This window comes from Acomys minous (assembly GCF_964271855.1).
Source record: "Acomys minous genome assembly, chromosome: 5".
NCBI lineage: Eukaryota > Metazoa > Chordata > Mammalia > Rodentia > Muridae > Acomys > Acomys minous.
In genome coordinates, this window is record NC_140494.1 from 24,419,291 (window position 1) to 24,442,601 (window position 23,311).

Below are 23,311 nucleotides of genomic sequence, written 5' to 3' on the forward strand. Positions count from 1 at the left end.
TCTTAGCATTTCCAAGGCTACCAAACAAACAAAACTATTATTTCTTTCGCAACTTTCCTGGGACTCTTCCCTTGCCCATTCCTTTCTTCATCTTAGTGGTTCCCATGGTAACACCAGGGTGCTTTCTTTATCAATCACAATTCCTCCAGTCTGCAGCTCCAAGTCTTCCTAACATCTTTTCATTATCCTTAGGACTTGAAGACAAATCTTTAACTTGACTGACTTGGCTTGAGTGGTTCCTGCTGATCTTCCTATGGAGACTGGCCTCTGGCTTAGTACCAGAGCAGCTTGTGACTCAGGTCACACTCTTTCTAATCCCCCTGGCTTTCCCCCATACCTCCCTGAGCCCATCAGCAAATCACAAATCTTACTGTTAGGATACTGATCAAAGCTACCACTATTTTAATATTAATATTTATTTTTCTCTTTGAGAAAACAAAGCAAAACAAAAAAACAAAACAAAACTCCTTAAGTACTCCAGGCGACGCTGACCTTAGAAGCCTCCTCTAGTAATCTCCCAGGTGCTGAGACTAAGGCCTTGAGCTGCACATTGGTTCAGCTACCACCATTTTCAACCATTTCATCTGAACTGTTGCCACAAACCAGTAAGGGGGGAATTAATTTAAATTCATTCATATTCTTCTCTCTCCCTCCTCCTTCCCTCCCTCTGTTCTCTCTCCTCTTCCTCCCATTCATCTATTTTTCCAAGTGGTCACTAGCCTGGACAATGGCATCTAGCATAAATCAAACTATGCACCTAAGGGCTATATCCCTTCTATTAGCTGTCCATTGTGATTACAATACAACCCAAAGGAGAGAGAGAGAGAGAGAGAGAGAGAGAGAGAGAGAGAGAGAGAGAGAGAGAGAGAGAGAGAGAGAAGAGACAGAGAGGAAGGGGAGGGAGGGAGGGAAGGAAGGAGGAGAGAGAGAAAGAGAGAGAGAGAGAGAGAGAGAGAGAGAGAGAGAGAGAGAGAGAGAGAGAGAGAGAGAGAGAGACATAAAAGGAGCGATAAGGCTCCTGGCCATCCTACTAGGACACTTCTGTATAGACCCTCACTGAAGCGTCCCCTGCCTGGCTGGCCCAAGAAATCTTGCGCAATCGCAGGATAGAGGAAGTGCAGCAAGGCCTGAAGTAAAGACTTAGAGGGCTGTTGCAAAATAAACTGGCCTCTTTCTCTTTTGTGGAAGTTACTCTATCAGGATTAATCCACGGGATGTGGAATTAAAAGAAACGGGAGCTGGACCTCGTCAGAAGCAGAGTGTCCTTTTATTAGACCAATGAAGTCTTGGAGGAAGTGAAGGCTGCGCTAACGGGGCTTGAGTGTTTCGTGGGGCAGAAAAGGGAACTCTGGGGGTGGATAATTCCGTTTGCATGTCCGTTCCTCTGTGGGGAGCGTCCCAGCCCCTAACTGCCTGCAGCCCTTGAACTCTTCTGGATGGAGTTTCTGAGCTAATCTGAGACTTTTAGGCCATTAACCCTTCCACCTAGCACCTGGGCCTTAGTCTCTGTCCTTACAGAAAGCACAAAGACCCACACAGGTGTGGGAAGAAGTGGCTTTCCTTAGCCTCAGGGCGGGAAGCGTTTTCTTCAAGGTGGGGGACAGGGATTGGGAAAAGCAGTCCAAAGTTGCCAAACTTGGGGAGCCACTTAGGCGGGGCTTTCTGGCCAACTCTTCACCAGCGCTCTGCTAGCACCTCAGTGCAAACCCGAGCGTCTGCGCGGGGAGGGCAGGGCTCACAGCACTTCCTCCCGGAGCCCATGACCTCGCCCCGAGGGCGGCCCAGCCCGGAGGCGCCAACCGCGCATCGCTGCTCGTTCCGGTGCACTTCGCCTCAGCCCGGTACAGCTCTTCTACGCTCTCCGCAGCCCCGCGCTTCTCCTCACAGCAGCCGCGCAGCTCGGCTCAGCACCCGTCAGTTGTCGAGGTAAACAGCACCCCCGGCCCTGCGCGCGCGCGCAGAAGCTAGGGACACTTGGGTGGCCACGTTTCGTGTTCTGTGGGAGGCGACCCGCGCGGCACAGGTTCCCACTCCCGCTACGAGAACCCGGGCTCCTTACACAGCCTGGATGCTCTGGGTCCCCTGTGCACCCTTTTGAACACTTGGCCTGTGCGAGGTCTGGGGCCCGCGCCTTCCTCCCCGCTTTCTGTTTCTTCCGAATTAACTACTTTCCGGCTTAGAAAAAAAACGCTACCTGTCTCAAGGCTGGGACCTCACCCTGAGCTGAGCTGGTCTGAGATAAGACGCCCCCCCCCGGGGGGTGCATTTTAGGGCACCCCGTCTTTAAAGTGCTAGTCTGAGGAGACTTTAGAGAGTGGGGGGACACATTGCTGCAAGTGTTCCCTTCATTTAAAACTTTAAGAAACTGCGATTCTGCTTTTTGAAGATAGTCTTTCCGCCTCAAATAGTCTTCTTTTCTTTGTAAAATGAGGTGAAGATGAGTTTGGATACCAAATACGGGATTCCTAATTTAGTTTGGAGTGAAGATGCCGAAAATATTTTAAATCACGAAGAACAAGGATGTTCTTGTATCCCCTAGAACCCCTGGTACAGGCGCCCCCTAAAACCTTACCACGTGTAACCTCTTCTTCCCCCTCATGCAATGTGTTTCTTGCCTTTCTTACCCTGCTGAAAAGTGAAATGTGCTTTCCTACGGCCTCTCAGCATCTCTGTTCAAAGAGTATTTTTGTAATAGAAACGCCTAGAAAAGGGGGAAAGTAAAGCAGATAACGGTATGGTGGGTTTATCCTCCATCTAAGAGCAAAACAAGAGAGTGCAGTTCGCGGCTAGTTCCTGGTTTTGTTTTTGTTTTTAAATCTGGGACTCCAACCCAAAACTTCTGAAGGGACACTGACTTTCAGACTAAACCAGGAGATTTGCCTCCTGGGCCTCCCTAAAACACAAGCGGAAGGACCTTTGGGAGGAATGCTGACTAGCACTAGCGAGATAGAGAGGAAAAGAGTGGCCTGTTCTGAGTGTTCCTCCAGGTGGTGTTTCTTGTGCGCTCAACGAGCTCAAGGTCGGACAAATGTAATACCATCTTCAAACTATTAGTACTAAAATTTTACCTTCTTTCAAATATTTGTGACTTTTCTGGGACTTGGTAGACTCTGGTTGTTGCTATAGATCTATCTGATGCTAGCTGGACAGAGAGGGACTTCATTACATTGTTTCAACCACACTGGAACTCAAGCAGTAAAGGCTCTACACCACCTGAGAATGGAGCCCGTAAGGGTGCTAGGAAGGGGCCAGGGTGGAGCTCAGCTGTAGAGCACGTGCTACTTCAGACTCTACTCAGTACCAGAGGGAGCAGGAGGGTATGCTAACAGGCTGTGGTAAGAGCTGAAACATAAACACTTCTGATGGCTTTTGTTTCTGAGAAATTCCTCTAAAAAGCAAAGCAATTTCTGGTCTCTATGTAAGTTGCCAACATAACATTCTATTGCACTTCAAAAGTCCTGAGTTACTACTTTTTGAGAAATGTAAGTTTGAAATGTGTAGTTCACTTCACACAGTACTCACTAGTCTCTGTAGCACCCACTACCGTTGCTTCGGAGTTTTATATTATGAGAAAGTATACCAGGTCTCCACTATAGCTTTACTTTATGTCACAAATGGATAAAAAGTTCTAGATATTTCCATATTACATAGTGAGCAATGTGTAAAGTTCATTGCCATGAATGTTTGTCTTACATTACTTTGATTTCTCTAAGAGCATTTTTGTTTTTTTATTTCTATTTATTTCTAGTCCTTTTTAACTTCATTTTATCTATTTTTATATAAGTAAGCCTTTTAATAAACATACAATTTTTAAGAATAAATTTAGTTTGTGCTCTAATGTCTGCCAAACTATAGCATTTACAATATTGTTGAACCTCATAAGTGATCTTAGGAATTTTCAAAATAGAATAATCTAAAATAAATAGCATAAACAAATATGGACATTATACACATAATTGGAAGGTAATTTTATGCAATGTTTTGGATAATTATATATGTGAGAAAAATATTATATTGCAGCTCAATGCTTGTGTGCATTTTCTCCCCCTTGGAGATGTTGAATAAATTTTGTGAAGTAGGTCTGTTTGGACTGTGATATGTCACATGAGGTGTCACAGGAGCCTCAAGACTGAACATTTTTTTATAAGCATGATTGGTACTTTCAGTATGAAAAATTATCTGTTTTGTATCAATTCCCTTGTCCCAAATGAATTCAGATATAAAGTAAATATACATTTTAAGATTTAAGGGTATTTGGGTGGGACACTGGCTGAACAGTAATATGTATATGCTTATCGTTTGGAGAAATAGTCTTCAGAGGCAACTTCAAATATCTGAGAAAATAGTACATTTCTCCAAGGAAGAGAGAAGAGCAGCACTAAGACATGTTGTCACTTGTGCAAGTTTCAGGATCTGTGTGTTTCCCTTCATGGTGGCAGGGCAGGACAGGGCCTGGGGACAGCTAGGGATTAGAAGCCAGCACCATCACCACTAAGTCCCTACTGTACAGCCAAATTGTGTCACCACAGTTGAGGTTCAAAGCATGCTGGCTAAATCAGTTCCACTACTTACGGGTACGAGCAAAATGTCTCAAGCCCCAAGGCCCAGTTTGCTCATTGGTTCCAATTCTGAGTCAGGAGGGGAGATAAAATACCACCCCAGGTCATCACACTTCTAAGTACAGACTCTGTAGCTTCATTTCAGGGTGACATTTCCTGCATTGACTATAAACCCGAGTCACTAGGAGCCACACTATAAAACCTATTATTCCAACTTGGGTTCCCTTGGGATCCCAACGATGCAGCAGCACATAACATTTATTGTTTCTTTAGCAAGTAGCAGCTTAAACCCCTTATCCAAGTTCTTGAGGCCAGAAGTTTCATATTTTGGATTCTTGGCGGGGTGCAGGGGGGGTGGGGGTGGGGAATAGAATGTTTGCAAATACAGGAGCTATCATGAGACTCAATTATGAGCATGAAATTCATTTGTCTCATAGGCATAGTAGTATGATCCTTTATGCAATGTTGTAAATAATTTCGTACATAAAAAAAGCTTATGGTTTTCACCTAAGTGGGATAAGGAATATTTTTCCCTCTTGGAAAGGCTAAACAAGCTCTATGTCCTATGCCTATATATTTTGGCTCTCATGTGTGGTCAGGTATGGAATTTTCTGTTTGGGACTTCATGTTGGTGCTCCAAAATGTTTCAGATTTTGGAAGATCTGGCTTTGGGGGTTTTCAGAGTTAGGATGCTTAGCCCAACACTAACATGGCTTAATTACCACGTGACTTGTTAATCGTCACATCTAGACTTGTACTGCTGTAACTCCTCTTTGTCACTGAAATGAAAGCACTGCGATGTTAAGAACTGTACGGAGAGAGTAACATGCAGAGATGGTACTGACCCGGGGAAGGTTGATACTGGCACCCTGCATCAAACAGAAAGATGAGGAGAAAGACGGGGCCAATCCTCAGTGGCCTTGTAGCCCAGAAGAGGAGAGAAAGCCAGATGTGATAACTCTCTACCTGTGACTAAAATCATGTTCTGTGTGACCACGTAGCAGCTCCCTAAAGTAGACCAGAGTGAGGGAAAGAGGATAAACGGAAGAGAGCCACACAAAACAAACAACAAACTTGCCGTGTTATAGATGGAAGACAAGAGAGAGATCGTCTGTCCTCAGCTCTCAAGTTATTTCCTTTGTCTTTTGAAAAGTAGTCTCCTTTGGCCCAATCCTGTTTCTATTCTTACCTTTATTATATCCAAATTCCTCCAGGTGGCCTTCCAGCTTGATTAAAGCAACCACGTAGTAAATCTAATCCTTTCTCTAACTCTACTGGAAGTCTTTCTGATGCGGTCTTATATCACAGACTCATCAGAGATGCGTCTGTGTGCTAGGAGGGAGATGAGTGCTTAATCACAGAGAAATTATGCTCCCACACACTGGCTGGAAGATTTATGTCCAGGTAACTACATCCTGTTAGACTGGAGAGAAATAAAAAGCGACACTAGCTGTGATTGGGTATTTTTCCCTTAATTTTTTATTATATTCATGCATACAAAAGATGACTATATATATTTATATATGCATGTATATGTATATGCATATGCATGTGTGTGGGTGACAAGTTGAAAACTGCTGCCATAGAGCAAACCTATTGGCTTGTTCCTCCTGGCTTGTTCAGTCTGCTTTATTATAATAGAACCCAGACCGCCAGCCCAGAGTGGCCCCACCCACAATGCACTGGGCCTCCCCCTCCCCCATCAGCCTGTGGGGAGAAAATGCCCCACAGGCTTTCCTGCAGCCTAATCTTTTTTTTTTTTTTTTTAACTAATTATTTACTCACTTTACAACCCAGCATCTGAACCACTGCTGGGTGGAGCTTCTCAGAGGGCAGCTCTGATAGGCTCCTGTCAGAAGCATAGCAGAGTATCCTTAATAGTATCCCGGGTTGGCTACAGCCTAATCTTATGAATGCATTTTCTCAATCAAAGTGCCCTCTTCTCACATGACTGACTATAGCAGTGTGAGGCTGACATAGAACTATCTAGCACCCACTTTGAGCTCTCTCACACCAGACACTGAGAGGTTGCTCAGAACCTTGCTAGGCCTTTTCAACTTGTTTGACATCTGGATCTCCACCTTGTCCCTCACTGCCCATCTCCTATATGAGGCTACTAAGGGCTCTTTGGAAGAGCCTCCCCTTGCTCCCTCCTCAAACCTCATTCACTCAACAGACACTTGTAATATTTGCCAAAAAATGAACCTCAATATCAAACCTCCTCAGTTTTCCTTTTGCCAAATCCAAGGCCTCTTGTCATCTGTGTGTGTGTGTGTACATATGCATGTTTACATATAATATATAATATATAACAGTAGCAAAATATCGTTGGTATTTTGTATAATTTGCCATATATATGGCATACTGATATATATATATATACATATATATAGATAGATAGATAGATATATCAGTAGCAAAATAACAGCTAGGAAGTAGCAATGAAAATAATCTTATGGTTGGGTGTCACCATAACATGAGGAATTACAATAAAAGGTCACAGTGTTTTCTATATATATTATTTATCATTGACGCCCTTTTTGAATCTATCGAGTCATTTCCTACTACCAATGAAAGAGTACCTATATATTAATTGCAGCATTTATTTCCTGATTAGGCCTGTCATCTTCACTACAATCAGATAATAATCCAGAATTCACATCCTCCCTTTCCCAAAAATGTTTCAAATTACCTAAAAGTCCTTGGAAATTTTACATCCCCTATTACTCCAGACTTCTGTCAAGGTTGAAAGAACAAACCACACTATAAAAGAAACCTCATAAAACTCCATCTAGAATTAAAATGGGATTGGTTTACTTACCAAGAAAGTGGGTCAGAGGAGAGGACATCCTATTGAGACTTTAGGTGAGAGTAGCATGGAAGAATGGGGAAATAATAGGACCCACAGTGTCCTGGAAACCTACAAGAAGAACTTTATGACAGGCAGATCTGGGTCCTGGGGTCCTCCTCAAACTAAGGCACCAGCCAAGGAGAAATAGGCAGTAAACTTTGAACCCCTACCAAGACCTAGCCGACGAACACGATATTCTCCACTGTTGAGTGGAGAGTGAGATCTGATTCTCATGTGAACTCTGGTGCCCCTTTTCTGACCATGTCCCCTGGATGGGGAGGCCTGGTGGCACTCAGAGGAAGGATAGCAAGTTACCAAGAAGAGACTCGATAATCTTAGAGCATACATAGGGGGTGGAAGTCTCCCTCAATCACAGACATAGGGGAGGGGAGAAGGGGGGAAGTGGGAGGAAGGGAAGAATGGGAGGAAACAGGGGAAGGGCTAACAATCAAGATGTAATATGAATAAGTTAATAAAAAATGGTAAAAAAAAGAATTTAAAAATTCACAAATTTAAAAAAATAATAATAATAATAAAAATTTAAAAGAGATGGGGTTGGGCTAAACTCCTGCCCTTGGTATTGCTCAAATCGAGAGCCTTACGGAAACAAAACAAACCAACAACTTTCATGAATAGCCAGTCCCTTTGAACTCATGTAGGGGAGACCAATGACCCCACCTGCCCCAGACTCTCCCCTAATCCCCTTTGCTCCTTTCTTTCCTGACAAAGGGTGACCTGCCATTTCTGAGGACAGAACTTTGGACGCATACTCACAATGCTTTATCTCTTCCACCTCTTGATGCCATCTTCCTGATACAGAGATGGGAGATATGGTCAGTGCCTCTGATCCTACCTGTCATTCCTGACAGCAGATATGAGGTATAACAGAACTAAGAGCCAAAGATAGTTTTGGTCCAAATGACTGGTACATGAGATTGCCATCAGCTATTGGGGGGGGGGGGCAACTTAGAGAAGAGATGACCAAAGTTCAACTTGGGATATGAGAGCGAAATTTCCAGTGGTAACAGTCATGGACCTGTTTGGCCTATATAAGGCTAAGAAAGCCTGAAAATAGAGTTATTATTCCCATTGTACAAATTAAAGATGATAAAGAGCCTCAGCTTGCAACAAAGATTACACCATCTAAGAGATGGGATATAAGACAAGACCTTTGGGGATGCCAAAGACTTAAGCTATCCTAATCTAGCTAATTTAAGAGCACAGTCAGCTAATCAGCGCTGTTCCCCTCCTGGGATAATCAAGACAGCTCAAATTGTCTTTAACAAGTGTGAAAGGAAGAAATGAACACCGAGGAGCCCTGTATTCACACATAAGGGCACTGTGCAGTACAGCGCAGTGCTTCTACAACCACAGCATAGAAATACAACCCCCTACCCCACCCCACCCACAGGGAGGCAGGATAAGGCTTTTCTCTAACACAAAAGCGTTTTTTGCTCAGAGGAGAAAGAGTTTCTGTTTTCAAAATCTAAGGCCAGATTTGGAATAAAAAGATGCTTTCTCACTATGCAACTAGATTTCCAATGGAGGGTCCCCTTGAAGCTAATGAAGATATCTGGGACAATGGTAAGATGCTGAACAAGCTGAAAGTTAGGACATAGTTGCTAGTGGAGCTGGCTAAAACTAATATTTCTCTTTGCTGATGACAGATGTCAAGGTGTGTAATTGTGAGCTGAAAGAACTGACAGAATGCCACCAAAAACCTTGACCACAATGACGCAGACCAGTGGGCCTCAACCTGTGGGTCTCAACCCCTTTGTCAGCCGTCTATCTTTAAACACATTTACATTTTGATTTCTAACAGTAGCAACCCTACAGTTACAAAGTAGCAACAAAAATAGAGAAACTAAAAGGTCACAGCATCAGGGAGGAGGAGAGCCACTGACATAGACAGTCCTCCACAGCAAGAATCTTTAACCCTTATACGTTCACCTCGAAAGAACAAATTGTGCAGATGTGTCAGAACAAAAGAGATCCCACAAAATATTTTTCTAGTTATTTCATATCACATTTCACAATTGCTTTTCTGACCGAGTTTATCTAGGTCTACTGTATTTGTGCTAGTTAACAGGTGCCTTATCTCTGCCGTTAACATTCACAAGTGGCAGTTAAGTCAAGGAACCAGCTAAGCTTGGAGTGCAGTATCCTCCTCCTCCTCCTCCTCCTCCTTCTCCTCCTCCTCCTCCTCTTCTTCTTCTTCTTCTTCTTCTTCTTCAAGATTTTATTTGTTATATGTAGTGTTCTGCCTGCATGGACACCTGCAGGCCAGAAGAGGGCACCAGATCCCATTATAGATGGTTGTGAGCCACCATATGGTTGCTGGGACTTGAACTCAGGACCTTTGAAAGACCAGCCAGTGCTCTTAACCTCTGGGCCATCTCTCCAGCCCTCCCCAGCCCCTTCTTTTATTGCTCTCCCTCTGACTCAGTTGCATAAATGATCGGGGTCAGCAAGCCAAGACACGCTTTCAGCGTGTTTCTAATGTTGTGGCTTATATTTCCCTAATTGCAAGCAACAAGCAGAAATGAAGTCGTGTGGGCTGTGTTAATAAAGGAAGTGCCATGCGTAGACAGAGGGGTGGAAATCCCAAGAGACCATGTTCTCAAAGTTTGTTTACGGAGCTGGGGCTAGTACCTAACGTGTTTTAGTTCGATGAAATTTTTCTCAGTGGAATGTGGCAGGGACATTGTTTTTCTCCTGTTTCAAGTACTTATTTTAATCTATTGAGGGCCAATCAGCTATCAGTGCAACAAGATATAAAATAAGATATGGTCCCTCCTGCCCAAAAGATCCCAGACCAGTGTGAAAATGTGGCTTACAAATAAACACTTGATAATGTATGATGTGCAGTGAGTGATAGGTGCAAAACTCATGCAGTGAAGACAACAAAGATGTAAGAGGCAGTGTGGGTGGTGGGTGGCCTAGGTGTGCTTCAAATGTCCCGGTGGCTCAGTGGAAGAAGGCTGCCTCAGACACCAGACACATGGAACATATGGCAGCACTGGGGCAAAAAATGCCGTGGGAAAGAAACAGAGTAGCCATGAGTAATATTCAGACTGTACTCATGTGATGTGGTCCCTATGCTCAACCATGTTTGAGTCAAAGGCTGAGGTAATCCTTAAACACTCCAGACCAGAACAAGACATAAAATCCAATACCAACCACACATGGCACTTTGAATTTCCTAGAAGCCACATTTTAAAAAATTAACATAATTTGGCATTAATCCTAACCACGTATTTGGTAAAAAAAAAAAAAATTTTTTTTCAAAAAATAACATCTAATGGATGTTAATTATTTTAAAATATAGTAAATTTAAAATGAGAGTAAAAATATTAATGAGTGATTTCTTTTTGCAAACTGTTTCCCAGATCCATTAGGTTTTGTGGACAGCACATGTCGGTTTAGCACAGCTCAGGCTCCAAGTGGCTGCGTGGGGCTGGTGTTTGTGGAACTGGACAAGGCAGCTTGAGATATGTGCAGATGTGCTGGGTGTTAGGTGAATTCTGAAGTCAGCTAACGGCAAGGGAAGAAGAGTCTTGCTATGATTTTTATCCTTAGCACCTGACTTGAATTCCTATATAAGTCCCAAGTAGTGATGTTGTTGTTCACTGTTTTCTTTGGTTTATGTATTTTAAGACAGGCTTTCTCTCTGTAGCCCTGGCTGTCCTGGAACTCATTCTGTAGAGCAGGCTGGTGTTAAACTCAAGCTTCTGCCTTTGAGGGCTGGGATTAAGTGTGTGCACCATCACACCTGGCTTTAAATCCCAAGTGCTTTATTAGGACTGCAACAACAAAGACAGCCTGAAATTTATTCCTCTCCGTCTCTCTCCCCTACACCTTATAGTTTACGTATTCTGCCTAAAAGTGACAGGGACGAAAAAAATAAATAACATGTTATCCTAAAACCCACATCGGGCCAAATGTGATCTGTTGCCCTAGGCAACACAAGTTGTCAACTTTTATTTTGTTTTCATTTTGGTTAACCTACTAGTTCGTAAGCATAACACATTATCAGAAGCAGCGATTCGCTTGCGCTGGCCCTCCACCCTGAAGATGCCCTCCACCCTGATGATGCCCTCCACCCTGATGATGCCCTCCCCTCTCAGGAGAGGGCATAGTCAGAAGATTTGGGGTACAGGGTTGGAGACACCTAGGGTATCGCTTTAAAAGCCTTAGAGAGTAGACAGCGTGCTCCTCTGCTATTCAGATAATAAAGTCTCTGTCCTACAGACTGTATTTACAAATGTTCTGTCCTATCAGAAAGTGTGGATATATGGAATGAAGTTATAGTTTTGTGCACTTAATGGGAGAAGGAGAGAGAGGGAGAGAGAGAGAGAGAGAGAGAGAGAGAGAGAGAGAGACTACATTTTTTATTTCTTTCTAAATTCGTTTTTTATTTTTAAAATGTATTTATTTATTCACTTTACATCCTCTCCCCCAGTCCCCCCCCCCCACACACACACACAATCACACACCTCTCCCTCTCATTCTACCTTCTCCTTTTCCTCAGAGAAAGGAGAGGTTTCCAGTGGATACCAACCTGCCCTGGCACATTAAGTCCCTGCAGAATTTAGCCCATCCTCTCCCGCTAAGGCCAGACAAGGCAGCCCAGTTAAAGGAATGGGATCCAAAGGGAGGCAACAGAGTCAGAGAGGACCTCTGCTCCAGTTGTTGGGGATCAACATGAAGATCAAGCTGCATATCTCTTACATGTGTGCAGGGGCCCTAGGACCAGTCCATGCATGCTCTTTGGTTGGTCTTCTTTCAGCCTCTGGGCCCCATGGTTAACTCTGTAGGTCTTCTTGTGGAGCCCTTCACCCCTCTGGCTCCCTCCATTGTTCCCCCAACTCTTGCTTAGTACTCCCCAAGCGCTGTCTCATGTTTGGCTGTGAGTCTCTGCATCTGTTTCCATCAGCTGCTGGGTGAAGCCTCTCAGAGCAGTTATGCTAGGCCCCTGTCTACAAGCACAGCAGAGTAACATAAATAGTGTCAGGGTTTGGTTCTCTCCCATGGGATGGGTCTCAAGTAGGGCCAGTAATTGGTTGGCCAGTCTCTTAATCTTTGCTCCATCGTTGTCCCTGTACATCTTGTCGGCAGGACAAATTTTGGGTTGAAGATTTTGTGGGCGGGTTGGTGTCCTTATGCATAAATTCTAACAGAACAGAAACACAGCCTTTACTTGAACGGGATACCACACTAACAGCCTCCTCTAGGAGAGTTCGTGGTATTTGAATCAGAAGTGTCCCTCCAGGCTCGTGTTTTGAATGCTTAGCCCCTAGCCTGTGGTGCTCTCTTGAGACCTGTGGTGCCTTTAGGAAGTAGAGCCTAGTTGGAGGAAATAAAGTGCTGAACCCCACCCTGCCACCCTGGTCTGACACTGGTTGTCAAACAACCTCATCTGAATTCACTCAGGTGCCTAAACCCTGGCAACATCCTGTCGGAATGGTGCAGGCAGGCGGAAATAAGGAGAAGAGTGGCCAGCGTTAGGGAACAGTGGGGTTTATTTATACCTTTAAGTGTAGATGGGACTAGGGCATTGAAAGAAGCCTTACGAATATTCACAAGTACTTGAATAGCACCTGACTTGTTTGAAATCTGTGGAACAAAACAAAATGAAAATGCATTCCCCTAGAAGTCCCCTTGGAATACATCAAGTACTTCCCCCATATGTGTTCATATTTGAAACAAACCCGTACTGTTTGGGTTCTTGCCAACCTTCCAGGCCAAGGGCACAAGGTGAAAGATAGGAGGAGTTTACAGCACTTCTCTTTTTTTACTTTACACTCCCTGTGTAGCAGTGCCGCTGCACAATGGCGGTGAAAACTAGGATAGTCATCTTTCAACGCCCAATAGGTTTTAGGATCCCACTGAACATCAAAAGCCGTGCCTCTTCAAGTCCCCTATATAACATGGTGCAGCGTTGGCGCAGAAGCTGCACAAGTTTTCTCCCGTATTCTGAATCATCTTGTGGTTACTTAACATCTTTCCTAAAATGTAAATGTTACAGCACTAGCTGTTACAGTATATTATTTTAGGGAGTAGCAGCAAAAGGGAAATCCGTATCAGCTTGGTATAGTGGTCCATGAGTGTAATCTCTGCTCTCAGAAGCTGAGGCAGGAGGATAGTCTTAGAGACAAGCCTAAACTATATAATAGCAAGATCAATCCTATCTTAAACAACAGAGAGGTAAATGGGGGGGTGGGGGAAGAAAGAATCTGTACAGACAATTTTTTAAATAGGTTTTCCATTTTTAGCAGTTTCTGACTTATCTACTGTGTATTATAATTAACCCCCCCATCACTCTGTTACCCACCCCTGTTCCTGCTAGCCTCCTCCTTCTCAGAGAGCTGCTCCCTGCTTTCATGTCTGTGCAGGCAGTCAGAGCTTCTGTGTGTTCATGATGCAAAGATCGTGTTATATCCAGAGCACAACACATTATATAGCGCTCTTCCCCATCCTCCAGGTCTCATAGTGTGTCCACCATTCCCTCTTCCATGATGTCCCCTGGGCCCAAGAGTAGGTGACATGGATGTTCCACTTTAAGGCTGAGCACCCAGAACCCCTTATTCTCAGCACTTTGATGGATTATAAGTCCTTTCTGGTCATTGCCCACTACCAAATGAAGCTTCTCTGATTAAGCCTAAGATTTATGCTAGTCTACAGATATAAGCATGAATATTTAGAAAATAGTCTGACAGCATGTCTATTTAGCAAATATCAGTTATAGTCTCCCCATCTGGCCCCCTCTGGCCATCAGCTTTTGACTGGGTTTGCAGTACCCGGCACATGTTACCCCTTGTGGAAGTGGGCCTTAGAGCCAATCAAGAAGCAGTTGGTTGTCCCCAGAGCAGCCATGCCACTGTTACACGCTGGGCAGACCTTGTCTGGAAGATCAGTATTGTAGCACTCAGGGCCCACCACTGGTTGGGTTGTTGATGGTTCTCCTCTCCCGACACCTTGCCTGGCACCCTCCAACGCTCAGTATGCTCACTAACCACAGGAGGCCTCCAGTTAGTGCAACTCCAGTTGATTTCGCTACAAACACAATTTTTTAACAAAGATTTTTCCCAAGTCTGGTAAAATCTTCACATAATAGAGATGGTCACCTAATGGATGCAAAGTTATTTCCTGCTCTCTGGGAGCAAAGTCTGGTGAGGTCACCCAATCTGTGATGAGACTGGGGTGTCTGAGGAGTGTTAAGAAGCTGAACAGGAATGGCAGAAGGTGCAGCTGATAAGAGCAGCCATTTCTAAAGGTATCTGTTGAGAAAAGAGAATGGGGTTTATTTTAAATGACCTTTCCCATGTGCAATGTCAAGTGCATTTGGAAGGCACAAAGGAAAGAAATCAGGCTGGGAGCCTGTTGCTTACTTTCTGAGAATCTGGTGAATTGAAGTGTTGGTCACTATCAACAATGGACTCAGTGGTTTTCTGAAAATAATTGATCTGGTGTATATTAGAGGTTTCTTAATTGTTGTATCCATTTTCTTCCACTTTAGCCACAACCACCTCTGTGGCTAAGTTCAGCTACACTTAAATCATATTCTGTTTTCTATTCTCTTGCTATGTATCTTTAAATCTTTTTTCCAAACCTACGAAGTAAATAATTAATGAAAATGCTGTCATTAATCTTAGTGGGAAGATGGGGTGAATTTTGAGCCATGTTTTGGGGATGAATTGTGGATGAGTTCATCCTAGGGTTTCTCTTGAGCATCTTTTCTAGCCAGCTGGGGTATGTGAGGTTGGCCTATGTGGACCAGAACAGGGCTGCCCTATCAGACCTGTGTGAGGGGACCGGAAGCCCTAGTCTCTCCAGTCCTTGGTCCTTCAGCATAGTTTGCCTTTCTGAGGATGCCATGCATTTGAAGGATCTGGTGTTTGCCTCCTCCTCCTTCGGACCTGCAGTGTTCAGACTTCCTACTGGCCTGGCCTTTGTGACTATGCACAGACTCTGGTCATCCTAGAAAAGGCCCCAAGGGACAGCTGTCCCTGGCAAATGCTGACCTTGGAGAACTAAGCAAAGTCTCCACAATTCGACAGCACACGATGAAGCCACAAGAGATGTATTACATCTTTGGCTATCTCTGATTCATGCTGCTTAAAGATATGATAAGACAATGAGCTGAGCAATGTAGGATGTTTTCTAAGCTATTACTAATAGGCAAATGAGGGAGATGCAGAGAAAGCCAGTCTACTGCTTAACCAATTGAAGTAAAGATATAGGCCATATTACTTAAGTACTATGAGCATGTTATCCAAAAAAAATACCCGTGTTGGTATTTTCTATTTAAAGTGTGAAAGTTGCACATTATGTTTTGTAAAACAAGTGAAATGCATAACTTCTATAATGTATTTGTGGTTTTGTTGTTGGTGGTGGTGGTGGTAGTGGTTTTGTTTTTCTGTTCTGTATCTGCTGATTCTCAATTCAGCTGTTTGGAAACTTAAGGGTTTTGTTGTTGTTGCTGCTGCTGCTTCTGTTTTCAGTGCTAGGTATTGAACTCAGAGCTTTGTGCACCTTGGGGATTCGTGTGTGTGTGTGTGTGTGTGTGTGTGTGTGTGTGTGTGTGTGTGTGTTCCTGTGTGTGCTTGCGTGTGCACGTGTGGATTGTAGTTCTGTCATAACCTATTGCTGTCATTTCTATTGATCACAGCTACTGGTTCACTAATACAAATGCTTGCACACATCATCCAATAAGTATTTTTATTGCATGTCTATAAGGGACAGTAAGTTATTACATAGAGGAAGGGGACAGAGGCAGAGCAGCAGGCTCAGCCTGGATTGCACAGTGACTCCCGAGTCAGCCTGAGCTACACAGAGACTGTGGCGTTAAAAAAAAAAAAATCACCTCTGCTTTCAATAGAATCCATTAAAAATATTTACATTTTATATAAAAAAACAACTTAAAATGGGTCATTTGACTAAGCACAGGAGCTAAAATTACAAAAGAAAAACCATAAAACACTTAGCAAAAACATGGGATTAGATTTTCATGACCTTAAATGAAATAATAATTTCTTAAAATACCAAAACCCACAAACAACAAAAGAGAAATACATCATTTGGTCTTGAACCAAATTAAAATATTTTGTGCTACTATGTCCTCAAGAAAGCAGAAAGACAATGTAGAGAATGGAAGAAAACACTGGTTGTATCTTTAAGAAGGGACAGCTGTGCAGGCTACTAGAAGAATACATTTCTTATGGTATAAAATAAAAGGTAATCTACTTTAAAACGGGACAAAGCATGTTAACTGATATTTTATCAAATAAAATATAGAGATGCCAATGTAAGTGTTGGAAATATGTTCAACATCGTGAGAGAAATGGAGATCAAAAGCAAGGAAAGACATCACCCCCATGAGAGCAGCTGCTGCGCTCAAAAGACAGAGGACAATAACAGATGCTGAGGAGGGTGTGGGGAAATGGGGACCAGCCTAAATATACACCAGTTGATGTAAAATAAATGTGGTTCCAATACATGTTATAGTTTGGGTGAACTTAGAATACATTACTCTGAGTGTGAGAAGCCAGACACGAAAGTGCAAACCCTGTATGATTCTGTGAAAACGTCCAGAGCACACAAGCTGATTAAAAAAAAAAAAAAAGTCGCTGGTGGCTGCTGGGGATTGGAGTGAAGTGGGGTGAGTGGGCGCAGAGTCTCTTTTAAAGGGGAAGAGGGTGTTCCAAAATTAGATTGTGGTGGCAGTTGCACTACCTGCAACCATTAGATTGTACACGCTTCGTAGATGGATTTTTCTGTCTCCATCTGCATCCAGGGGGCCACCGAGAAGATGAAAGAGCATCTGAAGCCATCTGTGCTCTGGATCCAGTACATGAAAAGAACTGAGGGATGACTTTATTATGCTGGTTACTAATGGCAAAGCTCATAGAGAGAGAAGGACGGATGTTCAAAAGATGGCACTGAAGAGCTTACATAAAGTTCAGACAACAGAAGAATGTAAAAACCACATTGAAAAGTTTCAGAGTAAATCCCACAGATGAGAGGGTTACCACAAAGCTTTCCTACGCTAAACAGAGTTTAGGAAGAACACACTGTAGTGGCCGGCTACAAGCTGACGTAAGAGGGAGAGTCCAGAGACAGGGAGACAAATATGTGCTGATGCAGGACTCAGGAAGAGGCATGAAGAGGACCTGACGGGGAGGAGCGGGACAAGATGATGGGCGTGAGGGAGGCTAGATTGACAAGACAAATTAGCTACCTCAAGAATGGGTGAAAATCTTTATAAGCAGTGCTTAGGCCTATGAGTCAAGACAAATAGAGATAAATAGTGTGACCTACACGTTTTATTTTATGGGCTGAAGAGAGTGTCTGGGGAGAAGGGCGCTCAAATAAAAGATGTGCTTAAGCCTCCAACTGCTGGGTGGATACACACAGCTGTGGAGTCAGCCTGGCAGTGTGCCTTCTTAGAACCTTTTCTTCCCTTCATCTCATCTGCTTCCCTCTGTCTCAGATCCTCTTTCTGACTTTCTCTTCAGCTGGCGAGATAGCCTCGGGGTCGACCGCAAACCAGGGGAATTCAGTGTGGGCTGGAGACCAGGCTGGTTGGTAGCCACCATAGGTCTGAGCCCCTGCTGGGATGCCCGCCTGGAAATGCCCAGTAGGTAGGAAGGGTAATTGCAGGGCTTAAAAGAGAAGGAAGTTTAGAGGAGGAAGATTTTGCAACCTCACACTACCAGAGAAGAGAAATAACTGTGCCATAAAAGAAAGGTCCGTGAGGGCTTACCCCCAAAGATCCTCCAGATCACAGCTAAAATAACTATATTTTGAAAGGGTGTGCTTGTTGGCACATTTACTTCAGAATGTGGTTAAAGGTACATCGTTGTTAATATTTGTGAAATATGAATATTTTTACTAAGCCCTTGTCATCTCAGCCCCCAAGGAGAACAAGGCAGACAAACAGAACCAAGGTTCAAGGATTTGGAGGATTGTCATCTGACACTTTTACTGAGATTTTATCTGGAATAGACCATGAAGATCTGATTAAAAAAAAAAAAAAACCAATCTGCCATGGTATTTCCCATTCTCTCAGTATCTCTAACAAATCAAACCTACATTGTATCATACGTCATTAACTGTCTTGTGACGTCATTGTTACACTGAAACAAAGAGTTAGAGATAAAAGAAGAAACAAAAGACTACAATATGCTTCCTCCTAAGAGTGCAAGCTGTCTTTCACCTTATGTTTTAGATACTAGTAAATTTATAAAGCACCTGTGTCTGTCATATCCTTGAATATGATTCTGTGTTTTCTTGTATTCCATTATCTATTTTTTTTGTATATTGTTACTGTTCAGCTTTTATTATCTTTTTTCTCCAAAAGCTTCTTTGAATTGCACTCTGATTAAATTTCAGTATTCCCACCCGTGTGAGTGTCTGTGTGTGTGTTGTGGTTGCTGCTGCTGTTGCTATTTTTTTAGATAGAAATTGTCCTAATATTATACTTTAAAAAGTGCACAAACACACACAAAACACAAAGGCTGGCAAGAATATAGGGAGAAAGGACTCTTATTCAGTCCTACTATGAACACAAACTTCTGCAATCAGTATGGAAATAGGTATGAAGGCTCCCCACAACAAAAAGTAAAACTACCACGTGACCCAGCATTAGCACTCTGAGCTCAAAGGAATGTGACCGTGCTTCAGAGATACTTGCACGTCCACTTCATAACTGCACTATTCTCTACAGGCAGGAAACGGGACAAACTTAGATGTCCATCGGCAGACGAGTGAATGAGAACAAAGTATAATGACACATGTGTGATGATGTCATGGTGGAAGCAGTTGCTTTGTAGGCTGACTTCAAATGTTAATTAAAAATTTAAAGAGACATTAGTCATAGTTCATCCTGTTATTTCAAGTCTTTTGTATTGTATACTTTTATATGTTTCTTTATCTAGAATTAGTGAGTTTCTTATTGTTTATTTCTGGTTTTCACAGCCTGGTTGCTTCTATCTATATTTCATCTTTTTGTCATTTCCATTTTACATGCATATGTTTCTACATTAGTCTTTCCTAGGGCTCATGGACCAGGTCACTATAGCCATTTGTGTCAAGTTTGACACTTGTCATTCTTACTTCTTTACATATTGTCTAAGGCAGCTCCCCGCACTCCCTCAATCAAAAGCTCAAGCAGTCTCCACAGAGACCATCTGGCTTGCAAAATCTAAAACATTTAGTCTCTGATTAAGCAGGAAAGGCTTGTCAATACAGACATACATAGCCTATAAATCTAAGACCTTTTCCTCAATTAGTACTGTGACCACCAGATTAGAAGCAGAGAAAAGTAATAATATTGGGACTCTTGGCATAGAACATGTGATGTTTTGCTATCAACATGGTGTTTAACTGAGTCAGACCTGGTGGTGCAGGCCTATAATCCAGCTACTCAGGAGGTTGAGGCTGTGGGGAGCCGGGGGGTGGGGGGGTCATCAGTTTAATGTCTACCTGAGCTACAGAATAAATCTAAAGCCAGCCTGAACTAACAGAACAGTTCAAGGCCGCCCTGGGTAATTTGGTGGTGCCCTGTCTCAAAATAAAAAAGACAAAGGATGCAGCTTAGTGTGTAGCATTCCCAAAATTGGGTCAATGTCCATCAACAAACACACACAACACACATGCAAACACACACATGCAAGCACACATGCTTACATATGCAATCTATGTGTACACAAATGCACACACAGATCGGCTCACTAACACTAACACACAGGAAAGGTGGTTCCCACTGGCTTTTGGTAAAGACTCTTTCTTGAGTTACAAAAAATACCAACCATTTCAACCTTACTAAGAGGATTTTTTTTAAATCAGCAATTACTATTGATTATTCCATCAGCCAGTCCACTTAGACATTAAGATGACCATATGTTGAGTCATTTTACATTGTTTTGATTTGGTTTTGGTTTTTGAGACAGGGTCTCATGTAGCCCAAACTTCCTCCAAGCTCCATATGTAGTCAGGATGGGCCTTGAACTCCTGATCCTCCTGCCTTCCCCTCCTACACCACTGCTCCAGAGCCATTTAATATTCTAATTTAGTGGATTATTCTAATACATTCCGTACTGATCAACTATTCCTACCTTCCTCAGTGGTTTGTGTTAATGTAATGGCTAAGGAAACTCCATTTTACTCTCGACATCCATCTTGGTGCCCACTAGCTGTTTGTCTCTGACTCCAGTCCCTGGAAGATAGTTTCTAATAACCCTGACTCAGTTCCCCATGCCCCTCCTAGAAATGTACAGCCAATTATAATATGATTAACTGCCTTTTTGCCTTCTGTACATTGTATGCATGTGTATGGTATGCACATGTATGTGTGTGGTATATACATGCGTGTGTGCTCATGCTCACCTGTGTGTGGGGGGGGGGGGGTGTAGAAGCCAATGTCTGGTGTCTTCCTTAACTGCTCCCCGCCTTATGTGTTGACACAGGGTATCTGAACCAGCTAGACTGTTGGGCCTCCTCTCTCCCCAGCATTGGAGGTGCAGGCAGTGCCCCCACAGCAGCTTTTCTGGAAATCTGAACTTAGGTCGTGATAGCTATGTAGCAAGCATCTTCAAAGTCCCTTATTTTATTCATGACGCTCATAAGTAATATCGACATGCTGCTTCTTATTTTCAGATTGCTTTTTAAAATAACAGATGACTATTGTCATGTCATGTTCAATCTCTCTTAAAGGTACACTGGAATTTTTTAGAGTTAGATTTTAAAGATTTATCCTTTGAAAATTTCACATGGTGTATTTTGACCATATTCACCCTTCCTAATTCCTCTGTCCCATGCCCCTCCCAACTTTGCCTCCTCCTCCTCCTTTTCCTTTTCCTCCTCTTCCTCTTCCTCCTCCTCCTCCTTCTTCTTCTAACTCGGTGTGCATTGCCCTTACATGCAGGGATGTGGAACCAACCACTGGACCATGGGCAGAGGCCACACCCCTCAAGAAAACTGACTCCCAGCATCACTAGTTACCCATAGCTCAAATGCAGCTAGGAGTTAGAATTGTTTTTAACAGTCTATCTTCTATTTCTTCAGCTCAGTTTACTCAACGATCAGTACTCTGGTTTTCCTTCTCATCTTTTTTTTTTTTTACTCAAATATTTGATGATCTTTGGTTATTACTTCATCATTTAAATGAAGGATCAGGATAATATAGGAAGCTGCCTGGGTTTCCTCAGTGGCTTTAGCTAGTCTTCTTGACAAGGGGTCCAGCTGCAGGGCTCTCCAGATGATCACACAGATGTGCAGACAGCTCTTCCCTTTGGGTGAGGTGGTGGCCAGACCCTAAGCCTCGACGCTCATTGAGTGCTATTTGCTGAAGCCAACAAGCCATCTGCCAGAAAGGGAGCACTGAGATGCTGAACACGTTTCCCTGGGGTATAGAAGTTTCTTCTCCTACTTTTCTTTAACTGTGATTGATTGACTGGATGCTGAGTAGGTCAGCATATGCTATGAGATCCCAAGCTTCCTGGGTACTGGTTACTTGTTTTGAGGGTCTCGACACCAGTGTCAGGAACCAACAGGTACTTCTCTGTACTACTTAGGATGAGGATTCTGCGGATGAAGTGGTGTTGCCATCCTTTGAGTGTGAGGGTATGATTTCATCATTCCGGTGGAGGGTTAGGAGCAAGCACTTGCTCACCCAACTATTTGAATCTAGAAGGTTTTGATGCAATTCAGACACACATCCCTCTATGCAGGCACCACTATTGCCAGTGACTCTATGCAGTCACTACTATGCAATAAATAATTACTGTGCTCATTCAATTTTCACAACTCATGGACCAAGTTTTCCTGTTATCATTCTACAAGTGAAAACTAATGTGGTTAAAAAAAAAAAAACATTAAGTAAGTTGATCGAGATCATGGAGTAGTTGGCATTGAACCCAAATATGACTCATTCAGTTGTCATGTTCTTACCTGATATGCTTCTGATAACAGAGCAGAACCCACAGTACCATTTGGATGATTATTAAGACCAACTCCAGGTTCTCAATTCATTGTTCTTGTTTTGTTGACACATAAATTAAATATGTAGTTAGCTTCATGGGCTAACTAAGCCAGAGACCTCTGAAACCTTGGCTTTTTTAATAGCTGATTTCCATTTAAGCCTGGCTTTCCTTGCAGCTGAAAAATGAAAAATGAAAATGCTGCATTGTAGACTGTAGAGAAAAACAAATGTAACTAAATAAAAATTATCTCATTTTCCACTTATCAAAATACCCATTTAAGAAACTGTATGTAAGTATCCTTCACAGAGTAATTAAAGAAACTCATTGTAGAGACAAACTGATACATACGCTTTGCTTCATAGATTTGCTCATCTCTTGACTGATTGGCTGTTAGACTTCATACACAAGTTAATTAAACCACTCCGCAATAAAAGGTTGCTGTGATGTTCACACACAAGTTCTTTCTTAGATAGCTGGCTTATTCAAGGATACGGGCATCTACATTTTCCATGACAAATATCTCAAAATTGCAAATTCTGGCATGTATTCTATTCTGTGATGATATGATTATTGACTATAATAAATAAAAATAAATACTTTCTTTACCTTCTGATGGCTTCTCCATATGACATTTTTAAAGTGAATATTTTATGTTATTAGAAGTTTTATTCATTTTTTGTGGTTCTCTGATATGATTACATATATAAATATCATCTATAAGCTACCTGGAGTATAGATATGAATTTATGATTACATCATAAGATATTGTAAGAACAGTTTTTATGAAACACAACAAGAAGAATTCAAAGGGAAAAAAGACAGTATGTTATGATTAAGTTTTTAATATTTACCATTTGTTAGGGTTTATCTTCAGGTGTCTAAAGCGGACATTTTTATGTATTGAATTTTGACATAAA

The 23,311-nt window shown here is 42.6% G+C and overlaps 1 protein-coding gene across 1 annotated transcript in view; it reads left to right on the forward strand.

Moving 5' to 3' along the window:
- The first annotated feature begins 1,452 nt into the window (after positions 1–1,452).
- Positions 1,453–23,311, forward strand: part of APBB1IP (amyloid beta precursor protein binding family B member 1 interacting protein) — a 100,407-nt gene continuing 78,548 nt past the window's right edge. The window contains exon 1 of the mRNA XM_084781968.1: positions 1,453–1,926. The gene's annotated coding sequence lies outside the window, so the exon portion shown is untranslated. The remainder of the gene's footprint in view (positions 1,927–23,311) is intronic.